We start from the raw sequence: 26,451 nt of genomic DNA, 5'->3' as shown, positions 1-26,451 counted from the left end.
CCTGTGTTAGAAATTGCTTCTCCCTCCTTATTTGTAAAGACGGGTGTGTGTGTGAGAGAGAGATCACAGAAAGCTGCTCCTTAAAGAAACATTGCTTAATTCTTAGCAGATGGTTTTGTGAGTATGAAATCCATTGTGAGTCTCAGATAATAATAAAAAATAAAGAATTTGACTGAGGCAGCCTTCAGCCTTTGATTTTGGATCAAAAGCTAAGCAGAATCAGGTTTGGTGAATATTTGGATGGGAGACTACTAGTGTGGCAGAATAAATAGAAACTGAAAATTCATTCCTGAAGAAGACAATAGCAAATAATATTCATACTGTTGCCAAGAACTGATCGTGTCCTTGTAGTCAAGCTTGATGAACTGAACTTTAGCTTTTGATTGGCTTTTAAAGTATGTTTCTATTGCTGTTAATTTTTCAGAACAACTTTCCATTCTTTTAAATGCTACAATGCAGTTAAGATGTGTTGTAATTTTTCAGTGTTTTTTTATAACAAATGTGGCACCTAATTAACCTGTGTTGAATCAGTTTAATTGCTTTAGGGAATATGGACGAAAAGCCCAACAGCAGATTCATTGCAAACAATAGCTGCATGAATTTCACAATTTCTTCATAAAATATGAAGCAAAGAACTGATTTAACTGGGCATTGCTACCTAACATGATAAGATAAACCAATTTGTAAACAATATTATCCCAATCCATGCAGTTAAATTTAGATAATTCAACCATGGAGAAGTGGAAGTCTATGATTTTCTTTATAGCAATGTTGGCAATTCCATGAAATAGAATTTAATTTTAAAGGAATTTATGCCAGAGTTTCAATGAGCTTCATCAAGTTCAAAGTTCAAATCAAAAGTATAATTGGATCCGACTGATTTTGAATCAAGTTGGAATTCCTCACAAATCCTTTTGTATGACCTAGTTAGGGTTCAAGGTTCTCTATTTCTCTATTTTTAAAAAAAAAACTCTCTTTTTTTTCCTATTAAACAAATGTATGCTGACTGCTGAGACTTCAAAAGAGAATGATCAAGGAATGGGAAAGAGATATAAGGTCAAAAGCAACATTTTCCAAACTTCTAAGGTAAGTATTAAATATGAATTTTGGATAGGAAATACTACTTTCATAATACAAAGGAGAAAAGATATTGCTAAAATAAAGGAGTTTTTAATATCTTCTTTGACCATCAGTTCACCAGAAAAGGGTAAATGGCATTTAAGCTATGTAAACAGGAAGCAAAATTTCTGTAGAACATGAAATAAATGATTTCTAGCATTTGATATTCTTGATAAGATTCCAGAATCCTAGATATCAAAGGAACTGATACAGGTTGATATACTTCTCTTGCTGAAATTAACAAGGCTGGCCTTGAGTCTCAAAACGGTTTGAGATCTCAAAAAGGTATCAAATCAAAAAGATAACTTCCAAAGAGACAGAATCAGTGGTGAAATGCTACCAGTTCGCATCTGTTCAGGAGAACCGGTAGTGATAAAAACTACTGGTTCGGCTGAACCAGTAGTAAAAAAAACCCCAATTCCTCCAAATATATTTCCGACAATCAGCTGTGCCGCGCGATTTAAAATCGCTAGAAAGCAGGAAATCCTACTTTCTAGTGAATCTAAATCACGCGGCACAGCTGATCCCCCCCTTCGCAGCTCTACTTACCTTCCCAAGCCTCCCTTTGGCACACAGCATGCATGCACAGCCAGCAAAGTGGTGGCAAACTGGTTCCGATTACACCACTGGACAGAATGCTAACATAGCTTTGAAAAAAAAGGCATTAGACACGCATCCACTGAAAACTGCTCTAGCCTTAAAAGCAGAATAAGTGTGTACTATATATAAGACTGCTAGTAGTGTCTTTTTTCCGTTAGAACAAAAGAGGACACCCAGGCAGGAGGTCTGAATGGACCTCTTGGCTGGAAGAGGATACTTCCCTCCTCCCACATTTTTCAAGCTGTGCAAGATAGGGGCAAAAAAGTGCAAAACGACAATGTTTTCAACAATGTGTCATTTACTGCCTAATCTTAACAACATCTATTTCAAGAAGGGAGTGGGCCAAACGATTAATCTCAGACTGAGTAGGACTGAATGATCCAGTCCTACAAAGGAATCAGAGAAATAGCTCAGTGCTGCATTTCCCCTCCCTAGGAAGCTGCCTGTTGGGAACCTGGTTTAGCTTGCCTCCTTTTTTTCAGATGTACAGAGTCATAAATAAAAACCAGGGAAATATTCTCTCCAGGTTCCTAATTAGATCTGTCCACTCACAATCCATTTGCATTTATAAAGGTCCATCATTAAACTTTCATTGGACTTTTAGGCGACATCATTGTCATTATGTTGTCTATTTGGCTCTTGCTCATCTTTTTCTGGAAGGAGAGATCATCTGGAGCAGAAATGCAATCCTCTGAAGTTTTTCTGCCTTGCCCAAACAGGTGATTTCCACATTGGCAGTTATTCTCTTTGCTCCTTTCTGCCCAGAAATCTTTTCCAGGATGTTCTGAGTGAAGTTTTAAACTCCTGAGCAACTACTTAAAAACATTATATCCTAGTTATCAACGGGATTTAATTTTGTATTCTTCTGCACTCACTCTTTCTATTCTTTTGCCAATTCTCTCTCATTGTGTATTTATGCTAGTTCAATCTATTTTAAAATAACAGTCTTCTTACACACACACACACACACATCTAAATAGGACACTTAACCTTCCCATCATTCCTGTTCCAAGCATAACCAGCATTTTCCTTGTAGAATAGAATAGAATAGAATTTTATTGGCCAAGTGTGATTGGACACACAAGGAATTTGTCTTGGTGCATAGGCTCTCAGTGTACATAAAAGAAAAGATACGTTCATCAAGGTACAACATTTACAACACAATTGATGGTCAATATATCAATATAAATCATAAGGATTGCCAGCAACAAGTTATAGTCATACAGTCATAAATGGAAAGAGATATATGTCTGGAGTGGATTATTTTCTTTTTAAAAATATTTCTATATGCCTACAGGTAGTCGACTTACAATTGGCCAAAATTTACATTGGCAAGTGATGAGATCATAAAATGTGACCATATCATTCAACGATGGCAATCCTTGGAGTCCTGGTTGCTGTTGTTAACTCAGTCTCATGGTTTTAGGAGAGACAACTTCCTGCTGCTCCCCACAACCAAAGTCAGTGGGAAGCTGGCAGGAAGTTGTAAGTCCCAGGCTTGCAGGCTGATAAATGACTCTAGCCAGGTGAGGGGTGAGCAAAAGGTACACAGGGATGTGGGGGAGGGTTGAGTAGGGTACACAAGAGGTGTGGCACAGGGAGAGTATGGTGGGAGGGAAGGTCAGACAAGTCTGGGGGTAGAGACAAAGGGATGCGCAAGAGGTGCAGTGTGGGTCAAGGAGGATTGTGAGGGTGCAACAAGGTGCCTTAGGGGCATCATGTGAGTTGGGGAGGGTGCAGAGGGGTATGTGAGTAGCTGACTTGGTGCAAGTGCAGAGGGGCTGGGAGCTTCCCTGCTGGCTCCCCCTCTGACTTTCTGGGAAACCAGCAGGGAGGGTTGCAAATGGCAATCCCATGATCATAGGGCACTTGGCAACTGGTCATAAGTACAAATGGATTGCCAAGCACTCAGACCATAATAACATGACTGCAGGGAATGCTGGGATAATTCCAAGGACCAATCATAACCACCATGTGTTCAGCACTGTAGTAACTTGGAACAGTTGCTAACTGAATGGTTCTATGTTGAGGACCACCTGTAAATGAAAAAGAAGTAGAAAGGAAAATAACCAGCTGAGGCAAAAGACAAGATGCTTTCCCACTGTTCAGTCTAGATCAGGGGTGTCAAACTCAAGGCCTGCGGGCCATATCTGGCCCACAGGGTGCTTAGATCTGAAAACAGCAAAAGACCAGCCCACAGCGCCTCTGTTAATGAACACACAGCCCTCCCAAGCTCCATTCTTGCTGGCAGAGAGTTATAGGAGTCTGTCACAGCTGAAAATGGAGCTTGGGAGCCTGTTTTCACTGGCAAAGCACTCGGGCCATCACAGGTGCCCGACACAAGTGACATCAAGCTGATCATGCCCATCCTTGCCAGACCCACCCTGAGGTCAAACACAACTCTGATGTGGCCCTCAATGAAATCGAGTTTGACACCCCTGATCTAGATATAAAGAGACTGCCAGTTGAATTCCTAAAGATATGTTAGGTCTGTGATGGCGAACCTATGGCACACGTACCAGAGGTGTCACGCAGTGCCTTCTCTGTGGGCACGCAAGCTGTAGCCCCAGTTCAGCTCCGCCATGCATGCGTGCACGCCTCCCATTGGCCAGCTGGTCTTTGGGTCTCTGCCATGCACGCATGGGGGACAGGGCCCTGTGGGGGGGGCACACACATATGCACAGGGGGCCAGGGGACATGCGGTGGGCACGCATATGTGAGGGGGTGGGTTGCATGCACAGGGCCCACACATATATTGTATTTTGGAGGTTTGCGCACGCATGTATTCGCGCGTGCATGCTTTGGGCACTCGGTCCAGAAAAGGTTAGCCATCACTGTGTTAGATATATTTCTTGGTCCAAAAACTTGGGTAGAATACTTTGAAAGTCCATTTGTATTCAGCTCTATATCACATTAAGGCAGGGGTGAAATGCTCCCGGATCGGATGGAATCGTGCGATCCGGTAGCGATGGCGGCTGCTGGTTCGGAGGACCGGTAGCAAAAATCCCTGGCCCCGCCCCCCCTGCCTCTGCTGAGCCCCACCATCTGCAGAGGTTTGGGGTTTTTTTACTTTTAAAAGCCGGTTTTGCTTCAGCCGAAACAGGCCTTTAAAAGTAAAAAACAGCAGAACCTTACTTGTACTCTTACTTGTAGAAAACATGTTTTCTACAAGTAAGAGTAGAGATTCTAAGGCACTTACCTCATTACTGAGGAACGCATGGCCACAGCCCGAAAGCAGTTTCAGTTTCAGCCAGACAGCATCAATCGCTCAGCTAATCTATTTCCTTGGTGATCAACTGGCTGGCTTTGCTAGCTGAGGAACTCTGGGATTTTAGGTCCACAATAAAATAAAATAAAATAAAATAAAATAAAATAAAATAAAATAAAATAAAATAAAATAAAATAAAATAAAATAAAATAAAATAAAATAAAATAAAATAAAATAAAATAAAATAAAATATTTGTGCAGCTTTCTGAGATTTGGTGTCTTTCTGTAGTGTTTCACTCTAACTACACAAACACACAAAATCTCAGAAAGCTGTTGTGTGTGTGTGTGTTAGTTGTGTGTATGTAAAGTGTGAAAGTTGGTTTTTGAGCTTTTTGTGGCTGTATGAAGTGTGAAGTGCAGCTGCTTTTACATTGTGTGTGAGTCAGTTGTGTTGTGTTGTGTTGTGTGTGTGTAAAGTGTGAAAGTTGGTTTTTGAGCTTTTTGTGGCTATGTGAAGTGAGAAGTGCAGCTGCTTTTACTGTGTGTCAGTTGTGTTGTGTGTGTAAAGTGTGAAAGTTGGTTTTGGTACCTCTTATTGTTTTTTATACTTTGTTTATTATTTTATTATTTATTGTTATTAGCCACGCCCACCAAGCCATCTGACCACCAAGCCACGCCCACCAATTAAGCCACGCCCACAGAACCGGTAGGGAAAATTTTAGATTTCACCCTGCATTAAGGCCCCAAATTCTGCATACAGTTCCCAATTAGAGCCAGCCAAATACCTACAGGAGCTGATATTAATAAAATAAAATAAAATAAATAAAATATTTGTGCAGCTTTCTGAGATTTGGTGTCTTTCTGTAGTGTTTCACTCTAACTACACAAACACACAAAATCTCAGAAAGCTGTTGTGTGTGTGTGTGTTAGTTGTGTGTATGTAAAGTGTGAAAGTTGGTTTTTGAGCTTTTTGTGGCTGTGTGAAGTGTGAAGTGCAGCTGCTTTTACATTGTGTGTGAGTCAGTTGTGTTGTGTTGTGTTGTGTGTGTGTAAAGTGTGAAAGTTGGTTTTTGAGCTTTTTGTGGCTATGTGAAGTGTGAAGTGCAGCTGCTTTTACATTGTGTGTGAGTCAGTTGTGTTGTGTGTGTGTAAAGTGTGAAAGTTGGTTTTTGGTACCTCTTATTGTTTTTTTATACTTTGTTTATTATTTTTATTATTTATTGTTATTAGCCACGCCCACCAAGCCATCTGACCACCAAGCCACGCCCACCAATTAAGCCACGCCCACAGAACCGGTAGGGAAAATTTTTAGATTTCACCCCTGCATTAAGGCCCCCAAATTCTGCATACAGTTCCCAATTAGAGCCAGCCAAATACCTACAGGAGCTGATATTAATAAAAATAAAAAATGTGCTAGTATAAACCTCACTGGAAAGGCTAGCAGCTGCAGAACTGAACTCCCAACTCTGATTGGCTGCAGTGCTCCAACCCTTCCTGTCAGGCTGCCAGCAAATATTCCTCCAGTAAGTACTTAGCCAGCAAAGCAACTAAATGATAAGTTCCCACAACACAGCCCCTCGAGGCCAAGCTCAGAAACTCTGACATGCTAAATCACTCTGAATAGCAATCTGTCTGGAACAAAACAGCAGCATCCAGCCTTCTTTTGGGACCAGTGTCACTCCATGCCAACTTTGCCTGGGAAAACAGGCCATTTTCCAGCAAAGCTCTTTCCATCCATTAAAATACACACAGATGGAGCACAGGCATTGCTACACATGGCCCCTGTTTAATAATGATAATTGAGCATCCCCATCCAGTTTTACAAAGCCCCATCCATAAAACTGTTTCTCCAGTCAGATCTCTGTCTTGACTCATGAGAAGGAAAGATTCCTGTGGAGGGAGGTGGCTGTTGGTTATGTAACAGTGAGGGCTCTCCGATTTGGTTAACTGTTTCAGATGCTACTTTCTCTCATGATTATGACCTTTTTTCCATTCACTTGCTAGTGCCTGCTACAATTTCATCCTGTTGTGACTCAGGCCCAAGTAGGTAGTGAGAAACTCAGTCCGTGAAAAAACAAACAAATTTTATTTGAACAGCTGGGATTACTTCATTCCCAGCGTCGTTCAACTCAAAGTAAAACAAATGCCTCCCAACACAAATTGCTAAAGCCCTTTCCTGGCAAATGTCCAGAAGCCACAAAAACAAAGATCGTAGACAAAGCAGAAGGTAAAGCAGAAGACGAAGCAGAAGACACAGCTACAACGTTGTTTTCTGGCAGAAGCTCAAACGCTGGTGCTGGTCTGTTTTAAGCCTTATGGGAGGGGCCAATCATCTCTTGGTCCTACTCCTGAGTTGTCCTCTCTGCTTGAGCTGCTCTTGCCTTCTGGCAGCTCTTCTCATGCGTGCATTAGGAACAGGAGAAGCCTGTTCCTCTGCCTCACTACTATCCAGTCTCTAGAGGCTCTGGAGTCCACACCTCACTTCCCGATGGCCCTGGCCTCACCTCAGCCTCATCGCTGTCCAACTCCGGCTTGTTGCCAGCTCTGTAGGCTACTGATGGACCACAACACATCCTTGCTAGCAGGTTTCCTGTAAAATTCAGTCTGGTTGCTTCAGAGGTTGCCCTCACGATCTGATGAGAAGACACCAATGTTCCCATGGAGAAGTTCTGGTTCTACCCAAGAACAAGCAGGAATTCAGAACTGATTAAACCCCTTAAGTGCCAGGTTTTGAGAAAATATACATCTTGGGAGATCTTCTGCAAGATTATTTTGTCTTGAGTGAACTATACCTGTCGGATGTCAGAAAGGTAAGAATGAGAAAGTAAATCATCAGAGGCTTCAACAATTTGGGTTTTCCTTGAGTGGGGTTGTATATATTCACATCTTAGCCTCAGAGGAAACGATTTACTTCAGAAATTTTCACTACAGTTCTTCAGATCATGGAGAAGCCAAGGGCAATACACATGCATCTACCCAAATGTATTTGGGACTGTCCAATTGACAATGACACTGAGATGTTTTGGTTCTTCCTGCCTGTGGGAAGGCTGAAGAATACCACATACTTGAATGGGCCTGCCAAGATTTCGGACAGACTGCTGAGGCACCCCTTAGACTTTGGAAATAAAGAGAGATGCTATCAGATGTGGCCTACAACAGTATTTCCCTCCATTCTAAACCATTGATCTTCCTTCTTTCACAACCATATTAAGTAGTTAACAGTATGTATTCTGGCAAATGAAGGCAAGTTGATATCCTTCTACATCTTGCATGGTCAAATCCAACATGGTCCTGAAATCATGGTATCATCAATATTCTTCTCAACTTCCATGAGAGCAAATGGAATGTAATATTGGAAGATATGCCCAGATTGTCACTGAAATTTGTACAGGTAGTATCATCTCAGGGAATGGCTGTAATATAGGGCAACAGATTTTCCAGAAAAACTTCTGGTTTTAGGGAATCAACCACTGGAAGGTGCCCACCATTCATTCCTCTCTTGTGGTTTTCATTGTTCATGGGTAAAACATGGGGAAGAGATATGAGTACCATGAATACTGTATGCTGCCCAATCTTCCTAATAATTCTATTCTTGACTATGTATTCTGAATTTCAGATATATTGTCTGCATTGCTGGTGTGCATTCTACCAGCCTCATTATGAACAGGGACCATAACATCTCCCGGTGTTACACTAAAACACTGTTTGGTTGATATGTGTTTTACTTGTCATGGATCATTTTGAAGAATAGAGGTGGATGGGTAGATGATATAGTGGTTTGTCTTCTGCTTACTGTGGCCATGTTGGGAAGAGGGAATTTGGAAGATGGCAGAACTGAGGGAATCATGCTGGTTGAAATCTGGAGGAAAAGATTAGTAAATATGGAGGAGACAGCTGGAAGGGGGGAGGTGACAGCAGAACCAAGTAGGTAGATGGAGTAGAACAGGAGCGTTAGGTACGTGAAAGACTTGCTAGTACTCTCTTGGTGCAAAGGAGCATGGGGCACTTTCAAAAGAGTAGGAAATGGATAGGGATGGTTAGGGGTTATTTGGATTAAGTGTGCTGTGGCATGCAACTGTTGTACGAGGGAGCATTTCAGGTCAGTAACCGGTACATTAAAGATTTGTTTCAGACTCACTTAGAAGTGCAGTTTCTAAAGATCTGCTATACAGACTCTATGAAATTACCAAACATAAAATGCCACTAAAAGTCTAGTAATTTAAGCACATGGCTCTGTAATCTCCTACCATTTTACAATAGCTCAGTGAAATATGTTTATGAGAATGGCCTTGGCTGATTTGGGTACTGAAATCAAACAATTCCATCTTGTTCAAATAAAAGTCCACGTTAGAAGGATATAGTAGATCAGTAAAAAAATTACGGTACTTTTTAGACTTTTATTAAAAGTTGGAATTAAAATGCCATATTTAGTAGGAGAACAGAGGTTGTCAATGAATTACAATTATTATTATCACCTCAAATAAATCCACTGCAACATAAAAACCTCCTCACTTAAGGTCATGGACCATAATCTACTATGCATATCCAGTGTGGGATATACATTTTTAGTATTTAGCTAAGTACTTAGGGACTGATATTGAAAGACATAGATCCATTGGTCATATTACACTTGGAGATACAACTTGCACTTTCGCTGCATAAATTAATACACAACTGCTCAGAGACATTCCCTGTACAGATCTGAATAGAATAGACCAACACAGAACAGTGTCTTCAACTGCCAACTGCCACCCCATGTCCCTCAAGCAATCTAGTAAAATATTATGATCAATGTTATCTAAAGCCACTTAAAAAATTAAAAGGACCAAGAGTAGTATTAAACACCCCTCCCCCATCTTCCATTGATAGTCATCCATGAATACTATCTAAAAAGGGGAAGAATCATGTCTGAAAAGAGCCTGGTCAGCCCATTTCATTTAGGATATTTTGATGCTGAGACACAATAATCTTCTTCAATACCTTTCCTAAGAAAGGAAGATAGTCTGACATTGGTCATATAGGCAAATTGAAAAATAGCTTATTTGAGAGAGAAGAGGACCACTGTTCCTTGCACAGTTGGCAGCATCTCACTTTCTAAGAGTCATTTACCATCTCTCAGATGTAGCTAATCACCTCCCCACCAAGTCTTCTGAACAATCCAGGAAGGGTAGGGAACATCAAGTATGAACTTGAGTATAGACTTATATCTGCAATGGTTAACTTCACTTTTGGTCTTTGGGGTTCCATACTTCAATTATCAGAACTCCTTAATAATTTCAGATGCATCCTAGGATATTTGACTGAGGAAGGACTATCTGGGAGCAAGTACCTCTAGCATCCTGACTTTCTCACTATTCTAGGAAGCAGTTGGATGCATATTGGAACTGCCCATCAGTTCACTGGGAGAATTCCATAATGTTCTCAGAAAAAGTATCTGGCTCCATCAAGCATTTGGGAGGCCATCTTCATCAGTCTAACCACCCTTGTAATGGCAAGAATGGCACTGAGATACTGCTTGGTGAGAAAGTAATCTGACCATGGCAAAGAACTGATTGTACCATCTTCCATTTTAAGATCATGTCCCAAGGTGAACATTAGGTCCAACATATGACTGCCAAGATGATTCAGAATTACAATAACCTATGAGATATCTGTGAAACAACATGGATATGAAAACTACTATTATCAAGACAGGGAGGTAAAATTCCCCAGCACTATCAGGCTAGGAAATTGTACTACTCAGCCTGGCAATAAGACCCCTTGATTAGACTAGATTTGTTCTGAATACATATATATATATTTTCTGAGGTTTTCGCGGGTGTTTGTATGTAGGTCTTTGGTTATTCGGGTTTTCTCCTGCGTAAAATTGGAAGTGTCTTGGCGACGTTTCGACGAAGTCTCATTCGTCATCTTCAGGCTTCAGCTTCGTGCTTCTGGGAGCAATGTTGGGAACAATGCTGGGAACATTGCTCCCAGAAGCACGAAGCTGAAGCCTGAAGATGATGAATGAGACTTTGTCGAAACGTCACCAAGACACTTCCAATTTTACGCAGGAGAAAACCCGAATAACCAAAGACCTACATACAAACACCCGCGAAAACCTCAGAAAACACACACACACACACACACACACACACACACATATATATATATGGAGAGAGAGAGAGGGTGAAAGAGAGAGAGAGAGAGAGATTTAGATGAGAGATGAGAGAGACAGAGAGAGAGAGAGATGATAGATCGATCGATAGATAGATATAATATTAGACATATTTTGAATGCTATAACCAATAAATTAAAAAGTGGCCATGTTTTTTTAGATGCAGAAAATGCTTTTGCCAATCTGGAATGTGTCAGCTGTGAACAATAGATCCACACGTGTAAAGTTCAAGCTTTTTTATTGTTCTCTGCCCATTACACAGGAATCTCCCTAAACTGGCAGCTTTCGCAACTACTAGACAAGGCTCAAAGGCATTCAAGGCAAGTCAGACACTTCTCTCTTGTGTTAATGTAGCGAGTCCAGGCTAATTCTGTGCTTGAGCCCCCCTACCCCCACCCCCAGCCAGGATGGTTACTCTCCAACAGAATGGCCTCTTATTAGCTTGCAAAGATGAATTGTGCTATGAATTTTCTTACATGGGTACAGAGTATTTACAAATAACAAATAAAAAGATAATTATAAACAGATTTCTATCACAAAATGTATAACAATGAAGGGATGTCCTTTTTCTCCTTTATTTTTACTTGCATTAGAACCAGTGGTGGGTTTCAAATTTTTTTTACTACTGGTTCTTTGGGGGTGGCTTGGTGGGCATGGCATGGTTTGGTGGGGGTGGCAAGGGAAGGATACTATATAATCTCCATTCCCTCCCCACTCCAGGGGAAGGATACTGTAAAATCACCATTTCCTCTCAATCAGCTGGGACTTGGGAGGCAGAGAATAGATGGAGGTGGGGCCAGTCAGAATTTTTACTACCGGTACTCCGAACTACTCAAAATTTCTGCTACTGGTTCTCCGGAACTGGTCAGAACCTGCTGAAACCCACCTCTGATTAGAACCACTGGTAAAGAAGATATGACAAGAAAATAAAATATTGGCAATTAAATTATTAAACCAAGAACATAAATACAGACATACATATCCATCACACTATTTATTTTTAGAATAACAACTTTATTCAAAGAATAAAAAAATACCCATAATAGAGTATTACGCAAAAAAAAATTAAAGCATCAGATAAAAGAGAAAGAAATCCAATTAAATCTGGTTTAGATCAACCATTCACTATACCTCTCCATATCTTTCTGGCCTTGTAAACCATCCTTCCTTCCAATTACCCATACAGTATAAGTCATTACTATCTTTTGTTTTATAAACCTTACCTCTTTCCCTTTGAGAATTTTATCAATGTCATTCAACCACAAATTTCTGTTTTTTTCTCCTCTTGACCTATTTAATCTTTATTATTTATTTTGCTATTTTACCCTCATTAATTATCTTTATATGACCAAATTAATGCATTTTTCATATTTTGTACTTAGTTCATATTCATCACTCATTTCTTTTTGATCCTATCTAGTCTTATTTCATAGTCTTAAGTAACCCATCTTACGCCATTCAACTTTTATATTTTTACATCTATTTTCACTTCATATATATATATAGTGTGTGTGTTAGAAGTAAATAAATAATAAAATTATCTAAAACAATAGCTATTTTGTTTCTTTTGCAAACATTCAATTATTGCAATAGACAAAGTATTATCCACAATCTTTCTATCAACATTTTCCGGTATTATTTTAGTATTAAAAAACACTACAAGTAGTACATACCGTATATACTCGAGTATAAGCCGAGTTTTTCAGCACGTTTTTTGTGCTGAAAAACGTCCCCTCGGCTTATACTCGAGTCTCGGCTTATCTCAGTTTTTTTCCCTTCTTTTTTTCACATTATACCGGATGGTGCAAACTTGGCGGGCTTTTGCATTAGCGCGGGGAAGCCCTGCTGGTGCAGTGAGAGGGCGGGGCGGGGGAGCCGCCAGCCTTCTCGGCTGAGGGAGGGAGGCTTTCCCTGACCGGTAGCTGCCTCATTTCCCTCCCTCGGCTTATACTCGAGTCCCCAGTTTACCCCAGTTTTTTGGGGTAAAATTGGGGACCTCGGCTTATACTCGGATCGTCTTATATTCGAGTATATACGGTATATATTTATTTACTTCCTGTAACTGGTTGTAATTGTTCATTAAACTTTCCATGTGAAAAGCAACTAACTTGGTCTTTGCTGTATTAATTTTTAATTCCGTACCTTCATTTTATCATATAATCTAACATATGCTGCAGATCACTCGGGTTCACAGCCAATATACAGCATACAAATTCTCACAATCCCAACCAATGTCTCCATAAAAATGTTTGAATAAAGTTTCTGCAAATACGTTAAACAATGAAGGAGATATCACACAGTTTTATCTGGTCAGTATTGAACTATAGGCTAAACATCCATTTTATTTCCTTGCATGCTTTGCTTCCATCATATACAGGTCTTATCACAGCCAGCAATCAGTCTTCATATTAATGCAAAATGTTGATAATTCAAGCCTATTCACTCTTATTTAAAGCTAGGATCATTCGTGTTTATGCCCATTTCCCTGGTCAATTGAATTACTTAAGATTGCTAACTTTCAAAAATGTATGTCTAGTAAACTGGCCAGAGAATTGATAGCGCCCCTAAATGGAAAATGAAAGTCAAATGTATCAAATGCACATTTTAAAATCTCTATTAAATCATGTGCATTTATCCTTAATTTCTCATTCATGAACATCATGTGCATACAGTATCAATTCTCTGAGTAGGTGTGGGCTTAGACATTGCCACCTACTAGAAACAATTAATTTGGTCTATGTATGCAACTCATCAATAAAATTAATCATATTATATTGATGAGTTGCATATATAAACCAAACTAATTGTTTCAATGAATTGCAAGCAAAGCAAAGAAATCCTACAATCCAATTTATTAGGTTGATGTGGTTGTACTGAATATTTGTAAACATCCTGAATGCACAGAAAGAGAGAAATGTTTTCTACATGATTGCTGGACAAGGGGGAAAAAATGTCAGGGCTGGACCTGCAAATAATTTCATGTGAGTTTTAAGAGCAAAAGTTACATGACATGGCAGGAGGAGGACAGGAAAAAGATCTTGAATAGTAAGGCAGATCAAGGTTCCTTGGGCAAGAATAAAAAAAATAACTGCAAAGAGCAAGATGTAATGTGTATGGAAACTGTATTTCACATTTTAATTCGGATAACCAGGCAGCTGAAAACTGCTAGTGAAATAAATAATATTCTTGGCTAGAGTCCTGGCTAAAAATTAAGCTCTGCATCATTACAGATTAAATCATACGGGGCCTGAGTCAGCGTAGACATTCATTGTCATTAGCTTTTGTTTAATACGTTTTATCCTTATCTTTATTGCAAGTAAACCTCTTTCCTAATTATTTCCAGAACAAATAACAAGGTACACAGTTAAAACATCATGATCCAAGCTTCCTGTTACTACATTTATGCAATTAAACATCAGCCAGGCTGCAGGACAACCTAAACAGTGCTCAGTAATATTACAATCATATTATACTAACTACAACTGGCATTTCACAAAAGCTAACAACATGTGTCTCCAGATAAAATTATCCACGTAGGTAGGCAGAAAATTCTACAGTATGTTTGAATTTCTCATAGAAACATGCGGAAGAATAGCAACTGGAGAAATAAGTAGCTTTAACAAGGCTTTCATCAAGATCTTAGAACATTATGCTATGGATTCTTTCAAGGAATTTTATTATTGGACTCGGCAGAAATATTTACATTTCCTATGGATCGGGGGGCGGGGGGGGGTGGAATATAGGAAAATGCTTTCCCTTCCAAAGTTTTTTTTTTTCTTCCAGCAAGTCTGTGTGATATAAATTGATCAGGACACATACTTCAGGGAAATACATTGTGAAAGACAAAAAAAATGTGGGTTTTTTTCATTCAATTATCTTCCGTTATAGTAAACAAATTTCCAGTTCAGGCCCATGGGTTCCTAGGACCATGGGAAGAAACAGGAGGTTCAACAGAAGCAAATTCTACATCATTGTTCAATGAAATAAGGCTTGATTTTCAGACTGTGTTTTAAGAAGTCACTGTATCTTTTTTAGGAAGTGTACTGAGATGCTAATCTGATCGATCACATTAAGGTCAGAAATACCTGAAATTAGAATCTAATTTGGGCCCCTTAAATTAGCCAACTGCCCCAGGATGATGCACTCTGCTTTCCAGAAATTGGGCCTGAGCAAAGATTGAAATGCTAGTCCACTAAGTCCAGCCAGCTTCTGTCTAGGAAAAGGAAAAGTTGTATTTGGTTTCAGAAATATCTCAGGCTAATCTAGTTGTTGTAACTGCAAAGTATTAATTAAAATCATACTATCCCATGTGACCATGTTTTTCCTTGGGTTTCGGTATTTAGACGAAAGCAATTTTAAAACATGATCCGCATTCTTTAAGCAGAATGTTTTTAAACAAAATGAAGAAGCCAACTGTGCCAATCAATGCCTCCACCTCCTCTCTTACTGGAGCACATTTTATTCATGGACATGTTGTTACAGCTTTACTAGATCAAAACTCATTTAAATGACTGACATAGAATCGATCCAAGTCAGCAAAGCGGAGACGGTATTGTGTGGGAGAATCAACCTGCAACATGGAAAATGTTTAATCCTTTTGCAACCGTCCTTTTTTTTCTTGTAAATGTCCACTCTTAATTCATTTCTCCTCGGTGCTTATCATGTTCCTTTCTGGGAACATTTTCAGGGGCAAGTTGATCAGAGGAAAAAGATTAACAGCCTGCTTTGTCCTAGCTTTAATTTTCTGCCACTTATATTCCATCCACCAATATCTTCCTATTACTTGCATTTGTTTTTCCTCATGAAATCCCTTGTTTATTCTTTCACATTAGCTTAATGGAATACTGAACAAATATGCAGGTCTACCTCTAAAGTCACTATGGAATTGCTGCAAAAAGTTAAACAATCTTCCAGTTCTTAAAAAGGCTATTAATTTATTACAGAAATCTTGCAGACTAATATTTTCTATGTTACACGCAGAGCATGTCCCACTGAGTCTAATGAGGCTTTGCCAAAAACTAGGGACAAACAAAACATAATGTGACATGGCTTGCCTTGGCATGTACATTGAAAACAAAAAAAGATAGCCATCATGAGACACCACGAAGAAGGTCCAAGGCATGAGATAGTAAACATTATAGTCCTCATCCTCACCCTAAACTAATAAAATTTGGAGGATTCTGATCCTATGATATCCAAAAGTTCATTTAACCGAAGACTTTCCAGCAGAATATGGGGGTGAGGACGAAGAATTAAAGGCCCTTCACACACACCTTGTTTCCAAACTATTATTTTTCTTCTCATACACCAATGATTTTTTTCCCAACTGCACACCACTCATAAACATTTGAAAACTATAATGTATGTTCTAGAATTGAGTGTGCCTGGGTAAGGGATGCCCTTCAGCATGGAACAGGAAGTAATTTTGATAAAGCAGAACCAGGCTTATTTATATTTAGGATATAAATGATATTTTAATAATAGTTGCCTGATTAGTTATGGCTAGATGTTTCAATTAACTAAGCCCATCAATAGGTAGTCTCAACTTACAGCCTTTCCTTTGGTGATTTTTTGAAGTTCCAATGGCATTGAAGAAATGGCACAGACCATTGTCGTATCCCTATGGTCACATAATCAAAATTTAAACACATGGCAACTGGCTCATATGATGGTTGCAGTATCCCTGGGTCATATGATCAGCTTTTGCAACCTTCTTACAAGCAAAGTCAATAAGGAAGCCAGATTCATTTTACAACTGTGTTACTAACTTAACATCTGCAGTGATTTACTTAATAACTGTAAGAAAGAAAGGTCGTAAAATGGAGCAAAAGTCACTTAACTGTCTTGCTCAGCAAGAGAAATTTTGAGCTCAATTGTGATTGTAAGTTGAGGAACAACCTGTACTTACAAACTAGTTTGTTGTATGCTAGATATACCTGACACTGGTTTACCGGCTCAGTGAAATCACAAAGCCAATCCTATCTGATCCAGCAGAGTGAGTCAGCTATGTTTCACCCAACAGCAGCCATTGGTTCATGTACGTAATCTTGCCTGCCTGTCAGCTCTGATGTTTTTCTGATCAATACTGGAAAGTTAAAATACAGCTCTCTTGGCTGATATATGTGGAATTCCTTTTTCAGAAAGCAAAATGTTCAAGGTCAACTTCACTGTTACATTTGATGCTAACTATGATTAGATCTGGCTGTATTTTCATGATCTTCAGTTTAAAATCATCATTTGGAAAGCCAGCTGGTGCCCTAACCCTAAACCAATGTATTTGAATGTCCAAGATGAATGGAACTACTTTCTGTTATGTGAGCATCATACTGAGCTAGAATTTAGGAAGACTGTAAAATTTTGATGCAAAAAACTCAGATTCAGATCTTTGCTCCATTAATTATCTGGTTATGATAAAATACTGGTAATAACAATTTCCTAACCTAGCTCAGAGGTGTTGAAACAAGCAAGAAGACTTTTTTTCCCTTTTTGATTAGATATATGTTCTACTTCTCTTCTAAATGCTTAAGGCATAACACAAAACATTCCTCTTAAAATTTTTGGGGAGGATCAACAAAACATGTGAAAACTAAATAGAGAGCCAAAGTCATCTGGGGTACATATTTAATGAAGGATCTAGTTCTGAGCTACTCTAATACATTGAATCTTAATTTTCAAACCAGCTTTGACCCATATAAATGAGAGCCACTTTGGTGTATCCCAGAAGTCAGAAGACTGAGGTTTAGGTCTGCTTTAAGCCTGAAAAATGACAGGGTTATTTTGTGTCAGTCACTCTCTCTCAGACCAATCCACTTCACAAGGTTGTTGTGAGAAAAATGGGTGGCAGGACTATTCAGTATGTTTGCTGCTGGAAGCTATATATAAAGAGGTAAAGTAAAAATAAAATAATGATAATAATCTGTGCATTGGCAAAAATTCCAATTGTCAATTTCAAAAGGCCACATTGTTCGGATCCACACCTATACTATGCCGATATATTATAACATCCTATGTTCTCGGGAAGAACTAGATGTATATGAAAGCCAACACCAGCTAAAGAACAGGCAACTGTGACTTCACATTGTTGTGAACAGATAACAGAAGAGACAGCAGAATAGAATTGAAAGAACTGTAGAAAAATCACAAAACACAAAGACCTACAAATAGAAGTAGAACAAAGTAGCAAAAGAAAGCAAAGAATAGTACCAATAGCAATAGGCATCTTGGATGCAATCATAAAGCAACTGGAACACCACTTCAGCAATGACAAAATCACCATCAGTCAATTGCAAAAGGCGGCTATACTTGGAACAGCTTACATCCTGCGATGATACCTTTAGCGCTATCAAGCAACATCTGTCTATCCCAAGTCCCTTGGGAGGATTTGATAGGTGGATAAAAATGCCAAAGCCAGTCTAAACATCTGGCTGACTGTGTGGCCAATTATAATATAATAACAATAAATTCACAAGGAAAGAAAAGGAATTAAAATTAGCAGCCAAAATACTCCATCATCAGTTAAATGCCATTCTCTGATTCCCCAAATTTCTAAATCTAAGGCAAATGCCTCCCACCCCATCAATTTAAGGATCTTTATTAAATAGGAAGGGCAAGGAAAAACTGCTGGGAACAATACATTGTGACAACAGTTCCAGACTATCGTGCCAGCATTAGGCTATATATTCGGACATCAGTATATTTAATCTTTATTTTCTAGGTAGAATTCTCCATATGATGATCCATACAGTAATTGCGCTACATACAAAAATTACAGGATAACTGTCACTGTGACGATTCAATGAAATATATGAAATATACAGTGAATACAAGAAAGGAACAGAGTCAGGGGAAATTTTTATTTCAGAAATATCTTTAACCATAACTTTATGAATATTACCAGACACAAGAAAGCAAAGCAAGGCATGCATGAGACATGAATAAGAGAAAAATGATCATGTTAATCAAATGAAATCAGTAATTTCTAATGTGATTTGCAGGAACTGTATGCTAATAGAAAACTTCAATAACATGGAGCAAAATTAAATTGAAGCAAAGTTATTATTACTGGAATATAGAATCAGACACAATAAGTCTGGGTAAGATAAAGTTTGAATACATAATTGCCTGAATGGCAGCAACATCCACGCAACTCAACTATACACAAAGTGAACCAAGCCTGGTTTTCATTGACCTTACCTATATAAGTGAAACACCATAGATTATTAATTATATCAGCTCTTCTAAGCATAATGTCCACCATTTGATGTGCAGCTCCTCTGGAGTTGGACAGACAATAAATTTAAATAAACGAATGAATGAATAATAAAAATTTCTAAGCAGCTATTGTATGAAGTGGCTTGTGGAAGCTCAGGATAAATGAATGGATGCTCAATATAATTTCTTGATGGATCATATCCATAGGTCAATGTTTACCATACTGCTTTCTTTCAGTATGGATAAATCTGCCACTTAGAAGCATTATTTGATTTCTTGGAAGAGAAGCTCCCAGATGGAACTCAAGAAAAGAACAAGGAAACTAGAATGAGCCTTTAAACTGAGATTTCTGAACAACTTGAAATGCAGTATCTCATGCAAGTCAAATATTTGCTAATAGCTATGCAGAAAATCCATGTTGATGATAATGGGAGTCAAGATGATTTGAATGAGTATCGAAAGAATAGAACCCATTCCAAACAGAAAACATTTGCACTCCATCTGGTGGAATTCCAACCTCTCCCATCCTAAATCAGTAAAGAAATAAAAGAGAGGAGGGAGGGAAAAAGAAATATAGCACGTTTTTGTTTTGAGGAACGAACTAAGAGAAGAGAGGAGAGGAGAGGAGAGGAGAGGAGAGGAGAGGAGAGGAGAGGAGAGGAGAAGAGAAGAGAAGAGAAGAGAAGAGAAGAGAAGAGAAGAGAAGAGAAGAGAAGAGTCTAGTTTTTAAAGATACATTTATGTTTTAATCATGCAAAGGGATCCTTTCCTGTCCCACTTTGCGTGTCCCTTCTCCATGTTGGTTTGTTCTTCTAACTAGTGATCGCACCAAATGTGTAGACCCCAAAACTAGCAAGCGGTTTTAGAAAGGGCGGGGGAAGATCTTGGGGAAAAGCGAGTGCCTCGTTTCAAGAGGAGGGGAGGAAGTGTCACAGCAAGAAGAGAAAATACGTCCATAAGGAGAGGATCAGGACGGTCAGTCCCCACCCTTCTTTTGCACACTAAAAGACCTCCTTGCAATTAGATCTGGATAGAAGGCAATGCCTCTTTCGACTTTTCCTTCCTCCGTTTACACAGATATCCAGCGCTATCACTACACACGTCACTCAACAGTATGTTTGTCGGACAGATCTTTTATAACCGGGAGGGACAGAGTAGAAATGAGGAGGGGGGGACAAATATCCTGAAACACGTTAGGACAGTATTGGGAGCGACCACTTACCCTTGGAGGCGTCTATTTGGGCGAAGTCGCCCTATTTCCAGCTCTGCAACTGTCCAAAGACGCTGGACCTCAGAAGCAACTGCGGGAGAAGAAAAGTGTGTAGATGGGAAAAACAGGCAGGGAGGTCGGAGCCGCGGCGGCGATCAAAGCGCCTTCAAGCTCTCGGGGAGATCCTGGCACATTTCAACGCCGCACTCTCCCAAAGGGTGCGCTGGATTCCCCCACCTGCAGGGGGCGCCGAGGTTCCATCGCCCGCCAATTAGAGCTTGAAGACGATCCCCGGCACGCTTGTAACAGGCACGTCGGGACCCGCGGACATAGCTGTGAGAAACGGAAGATTGTCACTGGCCGTCAGAAAGCGGGTAACACTAATCAGCGACGACCAGTTCCTATGGCCACCTTTTTCGACTAGGTCAAAGCAGTCCAACTTCGGGATTGTAAATCTTAGAAGAGGGATGTGGGGAAGTCCGTTTTAGCAAAAAATTATACAAAATCCAAAGCCGCGAACTATTTTTGAGATGTTTAGCCCCGACCTTTGCTACCTTATGTCCCTAAGGATCCTCAGTTTTGACACGTAGCTCAGTAAAACATCTGGCAAACAGGATCAAAGACACTCGAGAGACTTAGGGGGAAGCGGCGGCGTCTGTTGCTAAAAACCGAAACTTGAGTTTTGCTTCATAGGAGCCAGAGACGCGTTGGAAGGGTGGAGCCACTGCGAAGGGGGTGGTTCCTGCGAGGATTTTCTTGAGCTTCCGAGCGGAATAGAAAGGGGTGCGAAGAGAAGTCGGAGCTCATGTTGGCTCCACAGGTTGCAAAGCCAAAACCCTCCCAACAATGATATGTTGTTTTATTTATGACAATTTATGATACTGTTTGTGACAAAATGAAATTTAAAAAAAATCGACGAACTGTACGCGGTCAGGGGTTGCTGGAGCGCCGGCGAAATGCAACGAAACAAGGGATTACGGCTCTTTCGGTCACTGTCCGTGGTACTGAAATTATTTTCCAACTTTCATTGTTTAGCAAAAATGGTTTTCTATTTCAGCTAGTCGGCGTTCATCGTCAGCACGCACCTTAATTAGCAGCCCAAAAGTTTGCTAATGAAATTTTCCGTCTGTTTCGCCTTTATTCATCCGATGTGTACATCCTTAGTATCCCTTTACTTAAGGATAGAGCAAGAAATCTGAATTTTCCTGGGATTCCTGTACCCTCTGGACTTCTACCGGCAATTCCCTGACCATCAGGGAATGGAGCGATTTGTAAGAATTTTTTCTTAAAATCTAGTCAGATGTTAACAAATCTAACATCTTAAAAAGTGAAGGAATAGTCAAACAGTTTGTTGGCTGTAATGAATTTATGGTTTGGGCATTATTGGACAATAACTGCTTCTGTTATGTTAGATACTGGTGGGTGGTGGCATAAAAACATACATATATAATAAAATCAAACATGACAGCTGAATATGTGTTCTCTCTCTCTCTCTCTCACACACACACACACACACACACACACACACAATTTATTATAGCCAATTTGAACATATTAAAACTGCATATGAAAAGGCAGTTACGGACATGAACTTCTACTTAAACTTATTAAATTTGTTTATATATATATAAACAAATGTGGAAAGTGAGAATGAATATTGTAGGACAAGCAAGTTTGTAGAATAATATGTCAGGCATAATGATCTTGACCCAAGATAATTTTTTAAAATCACTAGCTGGTAGGTTAGAACTTCCTAATGTGCAGGAAGTATAGGAGACAGATTCTAGGTGAGACTGAAATTATGCGGCGGTGGTGGTGGTTGTATATGCTTGCTGGCAACTGGTTTATTAAATGTGCCCTTTTACCAAGGCACAACATAGGAAAACAAACCCATCAGGACAAGATTCAGCAGTCCATCTGCAATTAAAAGACACAGGCCATTCTTTTGAAGACAGCAAAGTCCACATTTTGGACAGAGGGACTGCTGGTTTGAAAGACGCCATCTATGTCAAAATTGAACAGCCCTCTCTCAACAGAGGGGGAGGGATATGACATCATCTATCTCCAGTCTACAATACAGTCCTTTCAACAGTTCCAAGAAGGGTCCACAACCATTTGCACCACTCAGGTGACCCTGATGACACAGACAAACCTCCAGATGGCCTTAATGACTCGCTACAAGAATGCAAATGACCAGCTGTCTGCAAGAAATAAAATCCTTCCATTCCCCACTGTCCAGCCAGAGCTGAAGAAGCTTCTTGGATGAGAAGGGTAACACCTTCTAAGAAAAACAAAGCAGTTCATTGCCTCTTGAAAAAGCACCTTTGGAGCCACCATGACCTGGATGACTGAGAATCTCCATAGACATAAGGCATGCAAAGAAAGTATGTCTTGAAAACATTACCTAAGAATGGTGCCTTTCTACCTCTGAAAGCTAAAAGCCCCAGCCGATACAAAAATTACTATCTCCTAGCAAGGAAGAATTATTTTAATTTGAATCTGAATTAAGACTACTATAATCTAAATAGATTGCAACTGGATGACTACAATCTAATTTGTTTTTTTCTCATAATATACTTTTCATTTGCAAAAGCAGAGAGGCTGTTTTTGCTGCAACAACTCCAGCACAGTTATACAGTAGCTCCCCTCCTTTCCAGTGTTTAGCAGGCAGTCCATTATTTTCAAAACTATAGAGAAGAGGAAACATATTTTCAGAGCATTAAAGGAAAGAACATTGGTAAGCATCTAGGGTCTTATTTAATATTTTGGTTCCAGTGGAAGATTTTTAAGCCAGCTTGAGCCTATTGATTGATTAATATGTAAACCAACAAATCGAACAAGTAAAGGTAAAGCAATCCCTACTTATTTTCCAAAAGTCCTTCAAGATATGGCTATGTCATCAGTGGGTCTTAGGGGACTGGGGAAGTCTCGAGATGGCTCCCTTGCTAATATAATCTCTTGTGTATTTTTATTCTTTCTCTTTTAAAAAAATGACTGTTTTGACATGTTTATCATTTTATATTTTTGCTGTATGCCTCCCAGAGTCACTTCTTGTGTGATGGGCAGCCATATAAATTTAGCAAATAAATAAATAAATGGAAAACTAACTGACCAGTAAAAAATACAGTTAACCAAATCTATTCTTCACCTTTAAGAGGAAAGATGGAAATGTGTAAAACTGATTCCCACCAATTAAATAGGCATGTCATGAATTAATCTCAATTAAAACTTGTAACCCTGTTTATAAAATATTTGTATAAAACTCAGTTATTCTGGAAGGAGTAAAGAGGCATATGTTTGAAGCATCTCCCATTCCTAATGTTTCACTTGTATTAGAAGCAGGCAACACATTTAGATCTACTTAATACTTCTTTCTTTTTATATATTTTCTCACAGTTTAGCACCCACCCACCTCCCCTTCTTCACAATTTTCAAATGGTTTTATTTAGTACAAACATGAGATCTTCCTTGCCAAAAAAGAAACATGATGATAAAGAGTTTGATCAACTCATTTTTATTTTGAAGATATTTCCACTCTTATTCTTAGCTGCTTAGGCACTTGCAAAGGTATTTCCTGAGTCAAATGGAGGCCAGAGAATGCAGAGAACTGCTAATCAAAATGACATAACTTCATAGTCGCTTCGTGTTGATGCAAATGAGACGGGAATGGCCGAGTGATCCCTAAATCCATAAGTTGTTCTCCCTTTAATAGGTTACCTGTACTTTTTACCTATCTCTTGATATTCAATTGCCTTATATTTTATATACCTTATGATTAGCCGCTTTGTAACCTCAATATAAAAGAGGAACTAAAGGTACCAGCTGTACCGGAACATTTCTGAAACTTACAAGAAATGGAACATAACAGGAAGCCATGTGGGTGGTGTATGATATTTGCTCAACCGTTACCATGTTAGGATATTAGGTGCTTTTTGCTACACGCAATGTATTGTTTGACAAGAAACTGTATTTTCTGTAATTTTCCATAGTTACTTCTGCTTTTTGAATTAAGGTCTATAAGAACACCTGCCCGGGCGTATCCCGGGCAGTCCAGATTTTGCTGTTTGAATGCACTGGGCTCTGATGCATCATTAAAGTCTGTTTCTCTCACCTTCCTGGTCTCGAGTCTTCCTATTGGTAACATGTGGCAGTGACTGGACACTTGGACTTTGCTGCTACACAAAGACAATAGAAAATGTTGAGAAATAAAATCTTAGATGAAGTTGAGGCTGGGGGAGGGATTGTTTTAATAAAAATAAAACCAAATCTAGCATGCATTCAACAATGTTTTCTTCGTTTTCTTTATTAGTTTCTCTTTAAAAGTATAAAAAGAAAGATTTACATTCCAGAATAATTTGTGCAATAAGTTCTTAGCTATATATACAGTATTCAAGAATTTTTAAAAGCATCAATTCTACATTGTTTGGGGTGTAGATGGAAGACAATATATTTTGTTTTAAAATCTTATTCACACCAAGGCTGTGATCCTGAATATTTTTATTAGACAGTGATTCTCAGCCTTGAGTTTCACTTTCAATACTCTTGTATTGGACTCTGAAATCTGGATTACAGGCTATGCAGAGAAACATGAAGGTAGCCTTGAAAAAGATATTCAACAGCCATTAGAACATACCACCTTAGCCCTGAAAGGGAGAAGAGAGTGAAGAAGAAACTCAAGATTGCTTTACCTTGATTCTCTTTAGCATAAGAGGGGGAAGAAATGATCTCCCTCAGGCTTTTGTATTTCAATTATTATACCCTTTATAGGAAGCCCCCCCTATTAAAATATTCTTTATTCTTAATATTAAAAAGAGAAAGGATAGAATATTTCCCATAAAGGAGAAATTGAGAACAATCTTAAAAAGGCCGAAAGCAGCCCCAGTCTTCCTACCATAGGAAAGCAGCCTCAAGCAGAAGCTTGAAGAGGCTGGTCTTTAGGAATGGAGATTTTGCATCCACTCAGAAAGACTGGGCCAATCTATTGATAAGCAAAGAGCAACCAGAAACTCCATATAAGCAATAGGCAAGGAGCCAAAGCTCAAACAAAAGACCTAGGATTTACATTGCCCCACTTGCCTTTAGAGCCAGCCATGGCCCCTACATGACCCGATAGGAAACTGGCAACAGCCATTAAAATATTACAGGCACATTCTTACGCAGGAACAGACATTGCAATCCCAAAGCCACAAAGAATGTATAAAAACCCACCTACTCTAACCTCTTTTGGTCAGCCGCCCCAGAAACATGCTGCTGACACCAGTTTCTGGCCAGAAAATAAATTGAGACTTCCTTTACTACAGCCTGCCTCCATTTTATTTCCAGCATCTTTCTCCCAACCTGGAACCAGTCTGGATTTTTCTTCAACACTTTCAACAATAAAGCAGGATTCCAGCTGCCCTTCTGGTATTTGTTTTCCTAATTAGGCCTACACTGAAAGGTTGGCAAGCTACATGTGCTAGAGAATTGTGTCCACTTATTTTTGAGTAAATAAACTCATGGCTAGATTATACTATACACATTTTAGGCAAATTGCCTATTTACTGAACGTTAGCAACATTTGAACATACCAATATATAAATTATTATTTCAAAAGTTGGCATTTTTATGTCGATCTGTGTGATTTTCAGTATAGTTGGTAATTAATCAACTATAATTAGTTAATTGAACCTTCCCTTTCTGAATAATTTCATAGTAGTATAGACCACTCAGTTTCAGATCCCCTTCAGACATGCAGCTTATTACAACTGCAATTAAATGTTAAAATGGAACATTAAAATTAATTATGCCTTCCTTCCTCTTTTGTTTTCTGAAAATGCTACTTATCTTCCTATTAGCATTAAAAACATCCTGCTTATCGCATAATGTGGAATTCTGCTTCAAAATGATATATTTACACAAACATACTTTGGTGAAATATCTTGAACTATACTGTTGTTGTTGTCATTG

At 39.1% G+C, this 26,451-nt stretch overlaps 1 protein-coding gene across 2 annotated transcripts in view; it reads right to left on the bottom strand.

The window, feature by feature from the left end:
• FAM163A (family with sequence similarity 163 member A) overlaps window positions 1–21,155 on the bottom strand; it is a 116,964-nt gene extending 95,809 nt beyond the window's left edge. The window contains exons 1-2 of one of the 2 annotated variants that reach the window (XM_058175133.1): window positions 21,060–21,155; window positions 20,518–20,596 (exon numbers count right to left, since the gene is read on the bottom strand). The gene's annotated coding sequence lies outside the window, so the exon portion shown is untranslated. Of the gene's footprint in view, window positions 1–20,517 lie in introns of both variants that reach the window. The other variant, XM_058175132.1, reaches the window with a different exon arrangement.
• Window positions 21,156–26,451: the final 5,296 nt, after the last annotated feature.

The sequence above is a fragment of the Ahaetulla prasina genome, chromosome 3, assembly GCF_028640845.1.
Source record: "Ahaetulla prasina isolate Xishuangbanna chromosome 3, ASM2864084v1, whole genome shotgun sequence".
NCBI classification, from domain to species: Eukaryota; Metazoa; Chordata; class Lepidosauria; order Squamata; family Colubridae; genus Ahaetulla; species Ahaetulla prasina.
The sequence above is the reverse complement of the archived record's forward strand: the minus strand, read 5'-3'. Positions and strand labels throughout refer to the sequence as shown.